General features: G+C 40.5%; 1 pseudogene; it reads right to left on the bottom strand.

Annotated features, from left to right (window-relative positions):
- Nucleotides 1-1,039: 1,039 nt before the first annotated feature.
- On the bottom strand, nt 1,040-1,225 carry LOC135702322 (U4 spliceosomal RNA; annotated as a pseudogene).
- Between the last annotated feature and the right edge of the window lie 19,040 nt (nt 1,226-20,265).

The raw sequence follows: 20,265 nt of genomic DNA, 5'->3' as shown, positions 1-20,265 counted from the left end.
TCAAGGTTGGATTCTGTGATGATGAGTATCACAAAAAAAGGTAAAATAAGTAGCACGATCTTCATCGAAATGCAAGCATTAATGACAATAATCATAACAATCAACTCGTATGTACATTGAAATACATATATAAAAGGGCGGTTTGGACGGGGAGAGTGGGAATGCCAACTCCTTGTTGATAACATTTCGTGGATAAAGGGCGGGCTCTTCTCCCCACTCATTGGGGCATCTTCCTGTTTGGGGGTTGTCTTTTTGACCAATTGGCTGATCAAGTTGGTGGAAGGAGATTCTTTATTGTTCCGTAGATGCGTATAGGCGACTTTGCCTATCGATCTAACCCAATCCGTTTTTGGCCCTTCATACAGCGACATGTTGAGGACAATCAGAGGTTATAAAGCTTGATCAAGACAAACAGAGAAGAGAGCCCACTGCTGTTGGACTTAGTTTCCGTGCTAAAATGGGTGGTAAACCACTATCATCATCACTTGGCGAGCTACCACTATGGGAAAAAGGCAATCGAGTGGTACGATGCAAACAACGTGGTTGTGGTACCCAAAGACCACAACCCTCCCAACAGCCCAGATCTCCACCCTATCGAACGGTATTAGGCCTTGATCAAACGGAATCTCAAAAAAAAAACTAATAAAACCAGCAGCAGTTTAAATCTAACTGGCGTTCGGCGGAGAATAAGGTCGATGAGACCACTGTGCAAAATTTAATGGAAGGGACTAAGCGGAAGGCACGGCAGCTCTGATTTAGCAAACCGAAAGAATAAACGATTTTTTTTTCCTTTAAATATATGAATTGAACTACCAAAAGAAAAATAAGAAGATTTTTGTGATATGAATTTTAACTGAAAGAAACGATTTATTGTAGACCAATTTTCCCGCGTTCCAGTCTTTATTTTCAAATATATTTTTTTTTCGTTTTCCCGAAAAATCTGGATACCCACAGAACTGGCCACATGAAGGTTATATTGATGTGCTTATATTAGTTTTCTACTTTACTAAAGGTACTTTTTATTTTAAGGAGAAGTGCTAGTTTCCAAAACTAGTTCTAAAATTTGGGTGGTGACAAATTTCCAGCTTGCACTGTACTTCATTGGTTCGGTGATGGAATTTTGTTGAAGCAAAAAATAATCGTGGATATTCAATTAGTTTTCAACTAGCAATAATCGCACCTCGGTTGTACCTCATTGGTCACGATATCGCCACTGAGCAAAGTCATCGCGGATATTTAAGACCACTGATTATCCGAAAAATTTCTGGTCACTCGGATGCAGAATCGATATGGTGTTGGCATATATCCTCTATGCTCAAGATTTTATGCAATTTAGAAAACATCAGGGCTTCCGGGTATCCAGAGGACCGTTTCCTGGCCATCCGGTAGCACAATCGATATGGTGATTGCATAGTTCCTCTATGCTCATGATTGTATGCAATTAAGAATAAATCATGAATCTTTAGGTATATTTTCAGAAATTGAGAAATCTGAATTTCCGCAGAGCCACCTCTCAAGAGTTTTCCCGTTCCGACTGGCCAACCACAGTTCCAATCGATTTCCTGCCCATGTTTATAGTCATACCTTTCAAATACCAGTGGGTCAATATTAAAATGTATTAACCAAATTGCTGAGAACCAGTCATGTCAACATGAATCATCGACACGCATATTGCTTGGGACTGTTGCGAGTTTTTTTTTCCGTTCCTGCTGACCAACCACAGAGAAAATCTGGTTTCTACCTGTTTCAAATAAAAGTAGATACCCCATACCTTTCGAATTGTGGCTGAATCATAACGATTGATCATTGCAATACCAAGAACCAGCCATGTCAACATGCATCGACACGCTGTTTGCAGCTTTGGGGTTTTGTCAGTCAACTTGAGCAAAGTCTGAGATCAAATTGAAAACCAAATTTGATGTTGTGATGTCGCTGATTATAATAACTCAGGCTGCTGTCATTTTGGTCGTTTTAACGGTTAAAATAACGGGTGTTCAATAAAAAATGAGAATGATTTCAGTGCCGTCCAGCGCTTTTGTGAGAGCATCGCGACTAAATTGCGTCGTACGGCTGACCAGGGCTCCTTCTCCAATATTTAGTGACGTTTTTTTTAATAAAAAATACTGAATTCGTTGAAAATAAAAAATTAACTAGCTATATGACTGCAAAAATTCTCATTTTTTATTGAACACCCGTTACTAAAATTGAGAGCAAAAAATCTTACTGTGTCATCAGATTGAAAAATAATTCTGCTATCAGTGAGAGTAAACTGAGATCACAATTTGGTGAACATTTTTCCAATTGATAACAAAACGAGTACTCAATTTGATGTTCTGCTCAAGCAATGATAACAAAACTGCAATTACAATATTTTTGAAAAGTAAATGTATAGCAACATGAAATCAAAATTTGTTATCAAATTTGTCAATCGGGTGAACTGAAATCAAATTATGATTTCAGTTTGATGTTGGTATTAACATTTGATTTCAATTTGCTGTCATTTTGATGCTGAACTTTGCTCGGGAACAACTACATTTTCATGGCACTTGACTAGTAAGGAAAAATAATGATTGAGAAATCTTTTATCAACACAAAGTTATGAAAAGAGTTGCTACTATCAACAGGTAGAGTCACCACCTCATCAAATGTCTAAAGATATCGTTTCCATTGTCATACCCATTTATCAGAACCATCGTAAAGATGATCGTCTCTCTTTGGATACCGGTTGATTGCATCAGCAAACAATACGCCCTGGAAAGACTCACCTAAATTAACCTTGAAATGATCGCTTCCGTGGCAGACAGGCAATAATTGCTTTATAATAATACTCTTTCCCACAGCCACCTCTACGAACGGCGCGGCGGTGGAACGTTACTTGGCACATTTTCGGAATCCCGCCGATTGCTTGATATTGTTTTTGTCCCATCCCGTCGCCACTCTCCTCGGAATGCTTCGTCACGAGTCACGGTGTAATGTCTTAAATGGCTTTTGATGATTTGCAGAAAGGCACAAATACATACCACGCTCCACCCGGGTGTTAGCGATCTTAAATGGCATGACGTTGACTGATTTATTGCCGAAGCAGTCAATTGTCTTTAACACACCCCCTGCTGTCAGTGATTACGTTTGGGACGAAGGAATTGTGCGGGAATAGTTTGTAATTTTGTAAGGAAAATGCAAAAAGCTAAATAAACCTCTGCTTGGGATTATCATTCTTCTTGCCACCCAAAGATCGGAAGATCGGAAAATTAAGCCATCATCAGTCTCTATTTCTCAAATCATCCCATAGTTGCTCGTGGTACTTCTCTGATGGGACAAAAAATAACACTCTTTCAATCAGCTCTCATTCGTGATCTGAACATCATAATTACAAGCCATAAACGAGACAGCAGTTTTTCTTGTCCCCCATATTCTGAGGACCTGGCAGGTCGATTATCGTCGTCTTCATCGGAGAGTGAGTGGCGTCATTATCCACGATCACTTGCACACAACGCCCGAAGAACAATTTTTTTTCTGTCTGATTCATGCCTTGCCCATAGGATCAGTAACATTTGCCATAAGTCGCAACTCATCTTCAACATGGAGCAGTGTGGCCAGATTAAAAGAGTGGACTAGGAATAAACTCTCTGTGAATCAATTGCATCAAAAGAATCATCTTTGGACATATTTATTTGCCGGATTTGAAGATTGACTCTTTACATGACAAGCAACCAACTGGCATTCCTTCCATCCTGTGAAAATCGCTAAGGTTCTCCGACGGAGCAAAAAAATCGCAAAAACTCATGTGCAAAAAAAAACGAAAATCAACAGATTGTCCAAAGCGTGTCAACATGTCTCGGAAAATAATGAACCACTAAAGAGCGAGCCTTGTGTGAGCATTGCACCGTCTGCCTGTCTGTGTCGTATAGCCGTTTGGTAATCGTGGAGAGGTTCACGTTGCTGTTGCACAGATCAAAGCTCCGTCTTCCGACGCGCAGATATTCTCGGCCTACCGGTGAGTGTGACCTAGCGATTACGACGACGATGAGTGAGTCTTTCATCGAGCATGCATACTGAAAGCAGTGTCCCAGCCAGCACGACAGACGCAAACGACGACGACGACGGTGCGATGTGATCTTGATCCTCTAATGAGTGGGAGTCGTCGTCGTCGTCGTCGTAGTTCGATTTACGATCTGTGCATGCTGGTATACCTACTTTCTTTTCTTCCACCAGATGTTCTCCGTCATGGCAGTCGCAGATTTCTTTAGAAGATCTAGTATGGGGGAGATGACGATGTGATGACGATCGGCGGTCTTCATCAACGTCGTCGTTAGCACATAGGCCACAATGTCGTGTCACACATGTGTCCGCGCCTTAGCAGATGATATACGGCCGGTTGCTGACGAGCATTAAATCGATACTTTTGTGAAGTTTATGCAAGAATGAGGAGGGTGAGGGGCGATTTGCATTGCGACGGCCGGCCTTGTTGTTTTGGAACATGCTGGGCTAGATAGATCGTTGGTTATTTGGGTGAATTTCGATTCAAAACAGCTGGAGTTTAGGCAGCAAAGTTGTTCTGTTCCCAAATAGTTTCGATAGATAGCAGAGGTCTAAGCAATTATTTATAATGTACTTGCGACATCCAATGATTGTACTTCTGAAATAGAGCTAATACATCATAGAGAAATAATGGCACTGTCATTGGTGTGCGAAACGAATTCGTTTGCTCGTCTGCCGGGCAAGAAATAACAACACAATTTGACAGTTTAGTATGCCGCACTTTTGTACGAACTTTGCCGGCATATAAAAGATCAATCAATAGTGGATGGAACATGTTATTTCAGGGCATGATTGCGTTGATGTTTTGAGGAGAATTATACTTCAGATATTGCATTAGGAAGCTTGAAGCTTATAACATAGGTCGCATTGATTTTTTTTGCATAGTCACAAAAGTGGATGATCGTGCACGGATAGGACCCGATTTGTACGTTGTGTGTTGTTAATTGTTGTTGGGCTACAAAATGGTGAGTTGACAACCTGGAAGGAGCGGAATACCTAGCCCTGGTCCTCACAAGTTCCTACTTCACGCCTCCTCGAGTCATATGATAACAAAAGACTACCAGCTAAAACATGGACACAGCTGGGTGGCGTAGCCTGGGCATTGTTGCCAGTCCGGCAATAGCAAAGTGAAGAGGTGCGACGCGAACACAGGCGCGGTAACCATAGTACGGTGATAGAGGAAATGCTTCACCAAACCTGAGCGTCTGTTCATCATGGAGTTGCGGCTCAAAGCGGCGTCTGTTCTCCACGTTAGGAGTGGCTGATCACCGTTCTAGTGCCAGCGTGGGACTCTAAACAGAGCTGTGCACGATGGTTCCCCGGCGAGACAGCGGGTTGGGGCAGGCCCAACAAGCCGCCCTGAAAAAAAAACAAAGTTGCAAATACCGAAGAAAGAAATACGGATCGGAACAATCGGCACAGACCTACGCGACGAAATAAGGACTACGATTGGAAACTCGGAACATGGAACGGCAAATCGCTCGGCTTCCCGGGTTGCGATAGGTTAATCTATGACGAACTTCAACCACGCAACTTCGAAGTCGTAGCACTGCAGGAACTTTGCTGGACGGGACAAAAGGTATGGAAAAGCGGGCATCGAGCGGCTACTTTCTACCAGAGCTGTGGCACCACCAACGAGCTGGGAACTGGCTTTGTAGTGCTGGGTAAGATGCGCCGATCAACGCGAGGATGTGCAAGTTGAGGATTAAGGGCCGTTTCTTCAACTACAGTATCATCAACGTGCACTGCCCACACGAAGGGAGACCCGACGACGAGAAAGAAGCGTTCTATGCGCAGCTGGAGCAGGTGTACGACGGCTGTTCGCAACGGGACGTCAAAATCGTCATCGGCGACATGAACGCTCAGGTAGGACGGGAGACAATATATAGACCGGCAATCGGGCCAAACAGCCTGCATGCCGTATCGAACGACAACGGCCAACGATGCGTGAACTTTGCAGCCTCTCGGGGTATGGTAGTTCGAAGTACCTTCTTCCCCCGCAGGATGTCCACAAAGCCACCTGGAGATCACCTGACAACAGCACACAGAAAACCAAATCGATCACGTTCTCATCGACGGGAAATTCTTCTCCGACATTATCAACGTCCGTACGTACCGCAGTGCGAACATAGATTCGGACCACTACCTAGTTGCAGTATGCATGTGCTCAAAACTCTCGACGGTGCATAACATACGTCGAAGTCGAACGCCGCGACCCAAAATTGAGCAACTACGGGACGCCGGAGTTGCCCAGGACTACGCGCAGCAGCTGGAAGTTGCACTACCCACGGAACAGCAGCTTGGAGCTGCTTGCCTTGAAGATGGCTGGAAGGACATCCGTTCAGCCATAGGTAGTACTGCTGCAGCGGCACTAGGTACTGCAATCCCGGACCGAAGAAATTACTGGTTTGACGGCGAATGCAAACTGTTAGTAGAGGAGAAGAATGCAGCACGGGCGAGAATGCTGCAATACCGCACGAGATTGAATGTGGAGCGATACAGACAAGCACGGAACAGACTCGGTATTCCGAAGGAAGAAGCGTCAGCAGGAAGACCGAGATCGCGAGGCGATGGAAAATCTGTACCGCGTAAACGACACACGGAAGTTCTACGAGAAGCTAAATAGTTCGCGCAAAGGTTACGTGCCGCAAGCCGATATGTGCAAGGACTTGGACGGTAACCTTTTCACGAACGAGTGTGAGGTGATTGAGAGCTAAGCAGTACTATGACGAGCACCTCAACGGTGAAGCAGCAGAAAACGAAGGTGGCACGGCAACAGATCTTGGAGCACGCGCAGAAGACGACAGGTTCCTGATCTTCAAGAAATTGAGGAGAAGATCGGTCAGCCGAAGAACTACAAAGCAACTGAGCTATTAAAATACGGTGGTGAAGCACTGGCTAGAGCGCTGCACTGGGTAATTGCCAAGATTTGGGAAGAGGAGATATAACCGGAGGAGTGGATGGAAGGTGTCGTATGCCCAATCTACAAAAAGGGCGACAAGTTGGATTGCTGCAACTACCACGCGATCACACTGCTGAGCGCCGCCTACAAGGTACTCTCCCAAATTCTATGCCGCCGTCTGTCACCATATGCAAGAGAGTTCGTGGGGCAATACCAGGCGGGATTCATGGGTGCCCGCGCTACCACGGACCAAATTTTCGCGATTCGGCAGGTTCTGCAGAAATGCCGCGAATACAACGTGCCCACACATCATTTGTTCATCGATTTCAAATCCGCATACGACACAATCGATCGAGATCAGCTGCTATGGCAGATTATGCACGAGTACGGATTTTCGGATAAACTGACGCGATTGGTCAAGGCGACGATATATTGACTGATTTGCGTTGTTCGAGTATCGGGGACACTCTCGAGTCCCTTTGAATCTCGAAGGGGGTTACGGCAAGGTGATGGACTTTCGTGTCTGCTATTCAAAACCGCGTCAGAAGGTGTGATCAGAAGAGCTGGGATAGACACGAGTGTCACGATCTTCAGGAAGTCCATCCAGCTTCTTGGCTTCGCCGATGACATCGACATCATGGAACGGAACTTTGAGACGATGGCGGAAACGTACATCAGACTGAAGGCTGAAGCTAGGCGGATTTAATTTGCCATCAACGCATCAAAGACAAAATACATGAAAGGAAGCGGTTCTAGGGAAGACAATGTTAGCCTTCCACCCCGAGTTCAGATTGACGGTGACGAAATCGAGGTGGTCGATGAGTTCGTGTATTTGGGCTCACTGGTGACTGCCGACAATGATACCAGCAGAGAAATTTAAAGACGCATTATGGCAGGGAATCGTGCCTACTTCGGAATAAAATTCGCCACCGCACGAAGTTGACTGTCTACAAGACGCTGATTAGACCGGTGGTCCTCTACGACCACGAGACCTGGACTATGCTCGTCGAGGACCAACGCGCCCTTGGTGTTTTCGAACGAAAGGTGTTGCGTACCATCTACAGTGGAGTGCAGATGGATGACGGAACGTGGAGGAGGCGAATGAACCACGAATTGCACCAGCTGCTGGGAGAACCATCCATCGTCCACATTGCAAAAATTGGGCGACTACGGTGGGCTGGGCACGTCGTAAGAATGCCGCACGACGACCCAGTGAAAATGGTTCTAGAAAGCGACCCAACAGGAACAAAAAGAAGAGGCGCGCAGCGGGCAAGGTGGATCGACCATGTCGAAGGCGACCTGCGGACCCTTCGCAGACTACGAGGCTGGCGAAGTGTGGCCATGGATTGAGTAGAGTGGAAATGACTTCTTAAGGTAGCAGAGGACAACAAGGCCTTAACCTGATTGGTAAGGTAAGGTAACTTTTTTAACTCAATTTTGGTGGTTATGAGCAGACCCTACTCATATTTGGGTTGTTTAGAAATAGCTTGCACCCGTGCATAAACTGAGCAATTCGCATAACCTTGGGCTAAGCATCTAAAGCGAACGGTACATTCACAATAATGATATTCAATTTCAATTTCTTCAATATTTGTGGATTGACAATAATAATGACAGTTTAACTTTATGCCATCAATATTTTTGACAAAATATCCCTAATTTTTGTATGAAGATATTGATAAGTGTAACAAGCGTTTTGAATCTTTGTCTATACATCATCCTCATTCTTACAATCGCAATCAGAACTGATAAATTACGAACAAAACTAATGAGACATTAGCTTGTTCAGCGGCGACGGTGGTGTAGTGGTAAGCGTGATTACCTCTCACCCCAGCAGGGCTGGGTTCAATCCCAGTCGGCGCCGCCCGGATGTTCTAAGGCATAACATCTCTGATCACGGTGAAGGCGAAGTAAGTCGTTGAGTTCATGGGTCGATAGGTAATTTCACTAACGACGTGCCAGCCCATCGTAGTCGCCCAATTTTTGCAGTGTGGACGATGGATGGCTCTCCTAGAAGCTGATATAATTCGGGGTACATTCGCCTCCCCATGTTCGGTCATCCATCTAAACTTCACCGTACTTAGATGGCACACAACACCTTCCGTTCGAAAACACGAGCAAAGTCTATATCTCGTGGCCGTCGAGGACCACTGGTCTAAACAGCGTCTTGTAGATATTCCACTTCATGCGGCGGCGAATTTTATTCGATCAGAGCGTCCTCCGGAGTGCAATGTAGGCACGATTCCCTGCCGTAATGCATCTTTGAATTTCTCGGTTGGTATCATTTTTGACCATCACTAGTGAGCCCATATACTCGAACTCACACGAACTTGACCACCTCAATTTCTTCACTGTCAATCTGAACTGAATGGTGGGAGGCTAACATTGTCTTCCCTAGAACCTCTTCCGTTCATGTATTTTGTCTTTGATGCGTTAATGGCAAGTCCAATTCACCTAGCTTCAGTCTGATGTAGCTTTTTTTGCCATCAAAGTCTCAAAGTTCCTTTCCATGATGTCGATGTCATCGGCGAAGCCAACAAGTTGGATTTACTTCCTAAAGATCGTGCCACTCGTGTCTATCCCAGATCTTCTTATCACACCTTCTCTAACGCGATTTTAAAGCAGACACGACTCGAGAGTGTCCCTGATACTCGTACAATGCACATCACTCGATCCATTGTCGCCTTGACCTATCACGTCAGTTTATCCGGAAATCCGTACTCGTGCATAATCTTTCATAGCTGATCCCGATCGATTTTGTCGTATGCGGATTTGGTGTCCATTTGGTATGTGTATTAAGAAGAGAAGCGCGGTGGAGAGCGCTCTTCTTAGAAGTAAAATATAAACGTTGTTTACATTTAAAGTAAGCAGGATATCTTATGGCGATCCTGCCAGGTATGTAAAGCTTGAAGAAGCATGAAATCAAATATGTTTTCCCTGGGATCAGTCATGTTTAATTGACTTGTAGCTCGTAATGTTCATGAACTAGATCCATCGAATCAAAACAAAAACATCGCATGCACTGAGTCTTCCAGGAATAATATCAAAAAAAAAGAAGATTAAACTGTGTAACAAAGGATCTATTCACCTGCCCGGTGGATCAATATGGGTTTTTACCAGGATATTCGGGAGCATTACCAATCACGTCTCCTTACGCCCATCCATCATTTTAGGACCACCAAAATCATCTTAGCAACAAACAGTTCGATTTATTCACTTTTATAATGAGAAAGCGAAACGACGGACGTAAGGGAGAACAGCCCATAATGCACCCCTGGGGAAAATTCCCACTTTTAGAAAAACAGCGATAACTTTTCCTCAGATGCATTTTCCGGGTAACGGTTTGTGATTGTTTTCAACTGCAGGTTTCACAAATAATTCTTGATCATAAAATCATGTATTGACCTGCTGATTCCTTAAAAAAATTACATTTTGTGCAAAACAGGACACAGTTGTTAAAATCATCGACTGTAAATTAAGCTTTTAACATCATATATCACAAAAAAAATAACAAATTTACGTTTCGTATATTTTTTAGATATTTTACTTGATGAATCACAGTTTAACATTCTATTGAGATTTTGAGACCTTATTTCTGATGTAACATAAAGAAATAATCATTTGAAATACCGCATCCCTTTGCATTATCTACTTGCAGGCAGGCACGTAGTCATGGGGGGGGGGGGGGGGCTATGGGGCTTTGTAAACAATGGCTTCTCTCGATGATTTCTCGAAAGACATGGATCTTCCTGCCTTGAGTTACTAGAAATCGACGAGAGAATTCATTGTTTACAAAAGCTGTTACGCCCTAATTCCAGCTCTACCTATGTACTTCGGTAGTACTGTACCAGGGAGGCAATTTCAAAATCATCTTCAGAACTTTGTTCTTATTCCTTTGAAGTTCTTTTTTCCTGGTAGTGCAAGATCTAGACCATATTGGCGCAGTATAAAGCAGGACCGGTCTAAAAACTTATTTAAATATTAGAAGTTTATTCTTCAGGCAAAGTATGCATTTCCTGTTTATAAGAGGATACAAACATCTTATATATTTATTACATCAATGTGATCTTTCAACACAACCACTTTCAATAGGATTACAATCTAAATAAGGGGACCTCATATCGGCTCTTAATCATTCGAGCAGTATAATACAGGTTTTTAAGGAGAGACGAGCTGACGCTGAAGCAAAATTTCCTGAAATTTTTAATGCAGCCTCAAAGCTGCATATGTCTGTTTTCGAATGTGCAGCTACGACTGCATCCATGTGCATCCAAGCTAACAATACGTGCAAATCAACCAGTAGAAACACCATAGGAATACTATCAAAGAACAGTTTTCATTCCATGACTCGATGGATTGATCCAAAACATGATGGGACGTTTCACAAAAAATGATGACATCCTTCCGGTGTTCCAAATATTGTTGCCTGGTTTTACAGATATTGGAGAGTGATTTCACCAGCGTGGTTGCCAGAGTTGCGACCTATCACAATCACGATCGCCAAACAGTTGATGGTAGTAACGCTTTGTACATTCCTATCAATGTGCTCGTCGAAGCTCTCTCCATGACCATCCATCAAGTTGACGAAAGAAGTAAAAAGCAACTGGTGAATGTCGTCTTCTGTTGTGATCCATCACCGATCTGGTCATTCCCGACAATCACGACACTCATCTGTGCTCGTTTTGAAGCAGTTACTGCTTTGCTTGCTTATTTGATTGTGTTGATGAGTGAGCCCAACAGCTTCCGTTTCATGTTGCCTGCTTTGTTTGTAACTCACACAGTCGCACCTGCCGAGACGAACTTGGAATGCGTAGGCATTGTTTTCATTTTCTTCTGTCGCTTCGCTTTTTCTCATCATCGTACTGCAGAATTCTTCACTGTTTTCGTTGTTCTTTTCATCATCAGCAGCGAGTGTAACGTTTTGCTTGTGAGCAGCGACCATTACTGGTGATTGTTGTTTGCCATAGCTCTAACTCTCAGAGCGTGACAAAACGATCTGTCAGCGATAGTCGGTTGATGCGAAGACGAGTGTCACGTGAGTGTCATGATATTTTGAATCACTGGCTGGTTGCAGGTAAAGGTGGAATACGAGCTCTGGTGCCGGACATCCATAAATATTAACAAGAATTTTGAGACATTTGGGCTGCTTGATAAATGTGACTCGACGTATTTTCCAACAATCAATGTTTTGTTGAAGATTTTGGAATGGGAAACCAGCGACTTTCGGGCTTGGCTATAATATCAATTAACTGCTTAGAGTAAAGCTAGAAGATTACTTTTGTAATAACCAGGTATAATGTCCAGGATATGGCTCTACGTTGTGTTTAATTTGTTGCTCAGATTTTTGGACAGCAGTTTGGAGATCGGCAACTGATTCAAATGAAGTAAAAGAATACATTTCTCATTCACATTTTATTACCTCCTTCAGGCAGCACCCTGATCGGAAGTCAAATTCAAACTTAATCTAATTGCATTAAATATTTGCACTTATATAGCTAACTGGAACAATACAAAATATCACAGAATAACGATCAATTCAAAAACAAAACAAAAATACAGTGATGCTAAAACAAAAACTTAAAAACATACAGAATGATGAAGGCAACAATATTTGCTGTTCGTGTTTCGTGTGAATCACAATGCTACCACTGCATCGAGGGATGTTTGTTTTTACAGCCTTCATACATTTAAATGAATTAGGCTCCGGTGCCGGTGATTTTACGATTCAACACCATTAAAATCTTAAAATAATTATGTTTTAAAAAATATGTAACATATTTTTGTCTTTCTTAACAGAATGCAAATCTTGATCATCTTTACCAACAGAAAACAAACAAAACTACAAATATTTTCTTGAATTTCATACATTTGTTTAAATTTTCTGATAACTGCGTATTAAAGAGTTTGAAAAATTATTATTTTACATTCTGATGGTTCATTAAAAATTCCGATCAAAGATTAAAACGAATTAACAAAAAAAAATGATGACACATGATTTTGAACGATTTTGGTTAAGGTAAAAAAAAACAGTGTATCATTCGATGTTCAGTTATGCGCACATTTTATAAATCATTGAAGTTTTTATGTCATAAAATTAGCTCCCCCCGAAACCAAATGCTGGCTACGGGCCTGCTTGCAGGGCTTATGGTTTGTTTACCATGGGGTGCATTTTACCCCAATGTTGTCGTGCGTCTTGTCCCAATGTTGTGGTGCATATTGCATCATGAATCAGGCGTTTTGCCCCGCTATCATTTTGGAAGCAATTTAGAAATACCTTTTGTAGTTCTAAATCACTCGATCTTTGTAGAAAACATGGTAATGAACCAAACGCCATTACTTTCTTCTTGATTTTAGCTTCAATTCGCCAGCCATTGACGATTTTGCTTAAAGGGTGCGTTTTGCACCATCCTACCCTACAGTTTTCACAGGTTTCTCTGCGCTGTTACTTAAGACAAACGGCATCTCCATAGAAATCGGGTGACTTGAGTAACATCGAAAAATATTTTGATCGGAAGGTGATTACGTCAAAAAGCAATTTGACTGGTAAATAAATTTAAAAATGGGATGGGATCCCATATTCGGACAGTATATAGTGTAATAGCAGGAGCATCGATTGACACTGATAGCTCGACTTTGTTTACCTTTGTTACTTGCGACGTAATGAAAAGTTTCTCTTGAAGTATTAATTTCGCTCAAAAATAGTACCAGCGACACTATTTGAATTGGTAAAAATATGTAATCTTTAACTGAATTTGCATAAATGTTACGCGAATGTTGGTTTGTTTTATCTAAAACTTTGTGAAAACTTCATCCATATTTCTGTTTGGTTGCCCATTTTCTGAGATTATCGAAGCACTCAAAACATTCAGACTTTGTGTTAGAGTTGACTGTTCTTAGTATTTTGGTGTGATAATTGGAATGCAAGTGAGTTAATTTAAAGAACGTTACATTCACATACATTCGGGTCCATTCAAATGTTGATTCCTTAGGCAACTCCATCGCGCAGCTCCAATTAATCACATGATGCGGTGCGGTGGGCTCCATGATCCGATTGTGCATGTAGCAAATGAAATAAATTGCATTCCTTCCCGCCGGCATCGTGCCACGACCCGCAACGACAGACGCAACTCACATTCTCACTGCAGAGATTCATTGCCACTGAATCATTAAATCTTCCATTAGATAAACATGCAGCGTTAAATGCATCGCGCTCGACCTGCTGCGCCGCGACGAGAATCGTCAGCAGCAGAAGCAGTCTGTCCCTTCCTACACCGTCCCGGACCCTACCATCATCGCACCGGGTTGGTATGCAAATCGTGATCTGCAGAATTAAAACACTCCGGTTGGGCAAACACGCGAAAAATTGCTACTTCGGGACGCGCCTTTTTGTTTTCGGCAAAAAGATTAGGTGACGACGACGGACGGACTCGGTTGGACCTAATTCTGCGGATTTAGATGATTCCTGTCTACCGGGTGCATGGCACCGCAATTTCAGTCGACACCGAGTGGTTTCGTTCCCTGGTATTAAGATATTATTGGTCTGCTTGTGGTAGATTGTTGCTGTTTTTTGCTTTATCTCGAATGTGCGCCTTCCCTAGCCCTGTCGGTAAAGCTGCTTCTACAAATCAAGACTACGAAACGATCCAACGAAGGGTTCGATTGACGGTCCGGTGAAGGAATGTTTGAGATGGAATTTTTTTCGACTTCCCTGGGTATAGATTTTCGTTGTGATTTCCACCGGAGCCTTTAATTAACAACTGTGGAAGAGCTCAAAAACACCTAGTTGAGGATAAATGTTAACTTCCAGTTGGGACCTATGAATAAGTATTTGAGAGCACACAAAGTTCTATTTATTAAAACTGATAGACAATGAAGATGTACAAATGTTGTCATACCTGCATCCTGTTTCAACTGAAATTGAAATTATGTTCTGGTTGATCAAACAAGCACAAACATCTACATTCCACTCCATGTGATAAGGTGGAAATATATGTTAATTAGCAATATAATTTGCATTTTAACGAGTAAATATTTTAGATCATTTAAAAAATTCAAATCACTTTCATCAATTTGCCAACTGTAGAAAAAAAAACACAAATTAAAGCATACATAAAAAAACTATACCCACTGTTGAGATGTCACATCCCTCGAGCCAGTTGAACGCATTGTGGCATCGTTTCTGTCACCCCCTCTGAGAGCATTCATATTCAAATGAAATGGGGTTCGCTGACACGGACAGCCCCACGCTCCGCAGGGGTATGAGCGCCATTCGATGTCAACCAGATTGATACAGCCCCGTAACGAACCAACTGGTCATAAATTGAAAAATCACGGAAAAAAAAAATTTAGGGCCGATAGCCACTTCAGCCGAACTGCCCATTTTGGGCCTACCGAGCAGAACATAAAATACATAGGGGAAATGGCTCTAATGTTGGCCTATGGATCTAAGATTGAGCCCATCGCTAAAAACCTGCTATTTATCAATTTTATCTAGATGAACGCGTCATAGGGACGTTACTAATGGTTATTTTTGGTTGTTATTGAAAATTTAGTCGATTGCATAATTTATGTATGGGCCCAAATTAGGGACATTTAGGCTGACATTACATCCATTTCCCCTACACGTATGTGTTGACGCGCATTCAAACGTTTGTTGAGTCGGTGCCGTGAATTTGGTCAGTTCTGAAACAATCAATGTACGAACACGGGAATTAATGATTGGAGTCTTGCACTGTAGTCTTGCTCGGGCACAGTAACGGTAAACACAAACTACACACTTAGAAAAACCTAATTTTACACGTGACGGAATCCATCTTTGACATAAAGGATGAGACGTAAACAAACATGTCATGTAAAATTAAGTGCTCCGAGACTGAAAAGTTTGTTACTCGACGAAAAGTACGTTTGATTGAGCTGAAATTCGCGTCTATTATGACTTCATTTTATGTCAAAATTGACGCTCGTATATGTCAGTCTCAAGGCACCTAAATTGACATGAATTTTTCCAAGTGTGTAATTACACTATTGGTTCTGGTTTTATTAGACACTTATTTTTGATCAGTACGTATTTTTGATCAGTACGTACCTGCAACGTTTACTTATAATTAGGACGGTTACATCACGGCTAATAAGACTAATAGCTAAAGCATGTCGGAGTACATAGCGGTATTACAGTCTCTCGAGACTTTCATGAAAGAGCCGAAGTTAGATAAAAATGGCCCTTATGTACACTTTCTTATGCTAGGTCGGTTGTGCTTGAGCTGTTCGGGACACTTGAAACTTGCCTAAACTGAATTTGAAAGCAGGCTTGCAATTACTCATTACAGCTAAAATGCTAGTTTTCGTAATTATGAAACTATGGGATACTAAAATGATCATTTTTATTTGTAACAAGCAAGAAGAGGTGGTAAAGTTTGTGTATGGCATATAAAATTCGTCAATTTTAATGAAAACAACAAAAGATAAGTATTTGAAGTGCTTAAAAATGGCCTTTAAAAGTGCTCAAATTGAAACATAAGAGGATACAATGGTGTGAGGAGGAAGTTAGGGTTCAGAAAATAATAATTCACATTTGTTTTGATGAAATAACAAGCATTAACTTTTATGACGACGAATGTTTGAAACAGGATCACTTAATAAACAGATTAGCTGTGAGGTTGACGAAAGAAATAGTCATAGTTAAGGAGGAGAAATAAATTGTGTTTGGAGTCACAGAAAGAATGAGGAAGTCAGAGCCCTATATTTTGGAAATAGTGGAGAAAGATAGTGAGATGGAATTTTGTGCGGTAATTGCAAGACCTCATTTCAAGCATAGTTCTAATAATCAGGCATTTAAATTAGCGGAAGACAGATACTTGACTAAAACAAAAGAAGAGTATTACAATTTTAGCTTACAATCATCTAAGGAAGTTTTTAAGATTAAAAAGATAGATGGAGATGGGAATTGTCTGTTAAGAGCTGTGTTGGACCAGATTGGAAGAGTGAAAAACGAATACTATATGTCAGATTACAATGTAGCAAAGCTTCGTTATATTATAGTTAATAAAATTAAGATAAACAGGGAACGTTTTGAAGTGTACCTAACAGATTACATTGAATTGGAAGGAAGTTTTGAAGCGGCGTTGGAGAAGTTGAAACAAAATGGGTATTGGTTAGGACAAGAAGCAATAGTGGTACTAGCAGAAATTTTTGAGGTAGAAATTAAAGTGCTAGATCAGAATGGAAATATGTATGAGTTCGGAGAAGCTCAGAGGGGAAAGAAACAGCTAAGACTATTTTATACAGGAGGAGTAGTCCAAAACCACTACGACAGTATAATTGATAGAACAATAGAAAATGTTTCAACTATAACTCCCACTCAGGTTTGTGATACAGAAGTTATCGATAAGAGAAACCAAAATGATAGAAGTAAGCCTTTAAGTAGGTGTGCAAGCGAAATGAATAAAGTAAGAGAACCAGCAATTTTCAAACAAAAGAATAAAAGAAATCGAAATAATTCTGAATATTCGGTTGAAAGCAAACCAGTAGAAAGGAGAATAGGAATAAAAATTGCTAGTTGGAATGTAAGAGGGTGCAAAACATTAACCAAAAGTACCGAAATTGACGGTACGTTAGATGCGAGTAGATGTAGCAGTATTGCAGGAAGCAAATACCCTAGGGAATCAAATACACACAGCGAATTTCACTTGGATGGTGGAAGGCAACCATATTAATAAGGCAAGAGGACTAGCAATTTTAATTAGGAAAGGATCAGGAATAAAAGTTGTTCATATTAAAGAAAGACAAAGAGGCATTATGTGGTGTAAGCTTCTAATAAATGGAATTAATTTAATATTAATAAATGTTCATGCACCTAATGTTAGACAAAATACATTTTTATCCAGTCTTAGTGATTTAATATCAAAAGACAAACATAGAAAGAACTTGTTGATCATGGGTGATTTTAATACACAACTAGGAACAAAAGACATGAGTAGTGAGGACCATAAATATATAGGAAATATGATCGGTCATGATTTCTGTAACGCAAATGGAGAACTGCTCAAATTATTCTTGCATACATCAAAAATTAAAAACGTTTCATCCAAAATAGGGAAGGATATAAAAGTAACTTGGAAATGTAAAGACGAACAAAGTCAAATAGATCATATTCTAGCTCCGCAGTATAACAATTTTAAGATTAAATTTATTAAAGGATATTGGACGCAGGTCAAAACGGACCATAAGCTGATTCAAGTTGACATTTCACTTAAAGATGTAGAAATTCAAGCATCAAAAGCAAAAGAATCAACTCGCATCTGTATAGAATTGTTCAAGGATCCAAGTATTAAAAAGAAATATCAGGAAAAAATAAAATCAATTAAAGTAAAACACACAAACAAGTATTCGGTAGATCAAAGATACTCAAACCTAGTTAAAAAGATGAAAATAGCCGCTTCTAGCATATTAAGAGTAAGTTAAATCCCAAGTACACCAAAGCGGCGAAAAGCTTTTAATAATTCAAGAGATGCTTTGAGATTTTCCAAGAAACATCCTGACATGCAGAACTATAAATACAAATTAGGTAACCGCAAACAAGAGTTAGCTCAAGCTATAAAAGACCATAAGGAAAAGGAAATTCTGTTATTCTTCAAACAATTAAACGATTTTGACGTAGGAATGAGAATAAGAAAAACATACAGTTATCTAAAAAACTTCAGAAAACAGAAGAACAACAAGGCATCAAAAATTAGTACACGAGTATGGGATAATATTTTGAAGGATTGTCAAGGGCCAGAAATAGATATTTGTAATGAACACGATTACGTTCCGTTACCAAACCCTCCTACCTTAGATGAAATTAGATTTATAATCAATACTTCTAGTAATGGAAAAACGCCAGGGCCAGACCGAGTTTATTTAGAATATCTTAAAAATGCAGATCAGAGCACGATAGAAGAGCTAATTGAAATTATGAAGTTGGTATATGTAGAAAACATAATGCCCAAAGACTGGAACAAATCGACGCAAATTCCCATTCCAAAAAAGTCATTTTCGTAGAATATCTCTTTGTAATGTGGCTTATAAAGTATGTGCTAAATGGATAGGTAACCAGCTTCGAAAATTCACAGGAGATCCAGGGTTCCATCAAGCAGCATTTACAAGAAGTAGATCAACAGATGATCATATATTCATTGCTAGGCGAGTCATGGAAGAATATTGGAATGCAGGAAACAATCTTATTGTTTTAGCGTTGGATATCAGTAAGGCATTTGATACAGTAAATGTGAAGAGTTTAAGAGAAGTTTTACTTAATTTAAATGTTCCATCTAGATATTAGTTGACATGGTGTTATTATGTGTTAAGAATGAACTCACTAGAGTTTCATGGCAAAACCAATTTTCTAAAGAGTTCAAAAGAGGTTACAGGGAATTAAACAAGGATGTCCCCTGTCACCTCAACTTTTTAATTATTTAATACAAGATACGTTGCAAGAGATATTCCTGAATTAGAATTGATAGATGTAGATTGCTTAAAACTGTCGATAATTTTAGCATTTGCCGATGACATATTAATAATAGCAAGAAGTATAAATGAGTTAGAGAATATTCTTAAAGTACTAGAAGAGGAGCTATCCAAAGTAGGTCTTAAAATCAATAGGGAGAAAAGTCAAATTTTAGTCAGATACCCAAATGACAAAGCAGTACAGCCAAACGAATTAATGCTTAATGGAACTGCTTTTAAAACTAGTGAACATATTAAGTATTTAGGAGTTTGTCTGACAGCAACCCTAAACAGGAAATAAACCAATAGGCATAGATCTATAAACGCTTTGAAAACTTCAAGATTAGTAGTAGATTTTTGTACAAGATTTCATCCGAGCTGGGAATTAGGAAAGCTTATATATAATACAGTTTTGGCGCCAGCGTTATTATACGGAACTAAGGTAGCGGTATTAACAAAGAAAAACAGAGTGGCACTAGCAAACTACGACAAAATTATTCTAAGGAACATTCTTAATAGTTGTAAAAAACCAAGTAATATGAAATTTAATGCAAGAAAAATTTTAGCAGGAAAAACAATAAATAGACGATTAGGGTAGGCAGAATAAGTTATTTTGGACATACCAGAAGAAGAGAGATGAATCATCCACTGCAATTAGCGTATAGATTAAAATTCAACAAGAAAAAAGAGGGTAGATCAAGCCTTACTTGGAGGAAATCATTAAATCAGGACTTTGATAGATATGAAGAACTTAATATAGAAGAATGGGAAGAACTAACTAGCTAAAAATTAAAAAAGAAAGTGGAAGAAATTTATAATAATGAGGATAGCGAAATTTCAGA

This window comes from Ochlerotatus camptorhynchus, unplaced genomic scaffold (genome assembly GCF_037179485.1).
Source record: "Ochlerotatus camptorhynchus isolate MF236.1 unplaced genomic scaffold, CSIRO-AGI_Acam_v1.1 ptg000191l, whole genome shotgun sequence".
Lineage (NCBI taxonomy): Eukaryota > Metazoa > Arthropoda > Insecta > Diptera > Culicidae > Ochlerotatus > Ochlerotatus camptorhynchus.
This window is presented reverse-complemented; position numbering and strand designations above follow the sequence as displayed.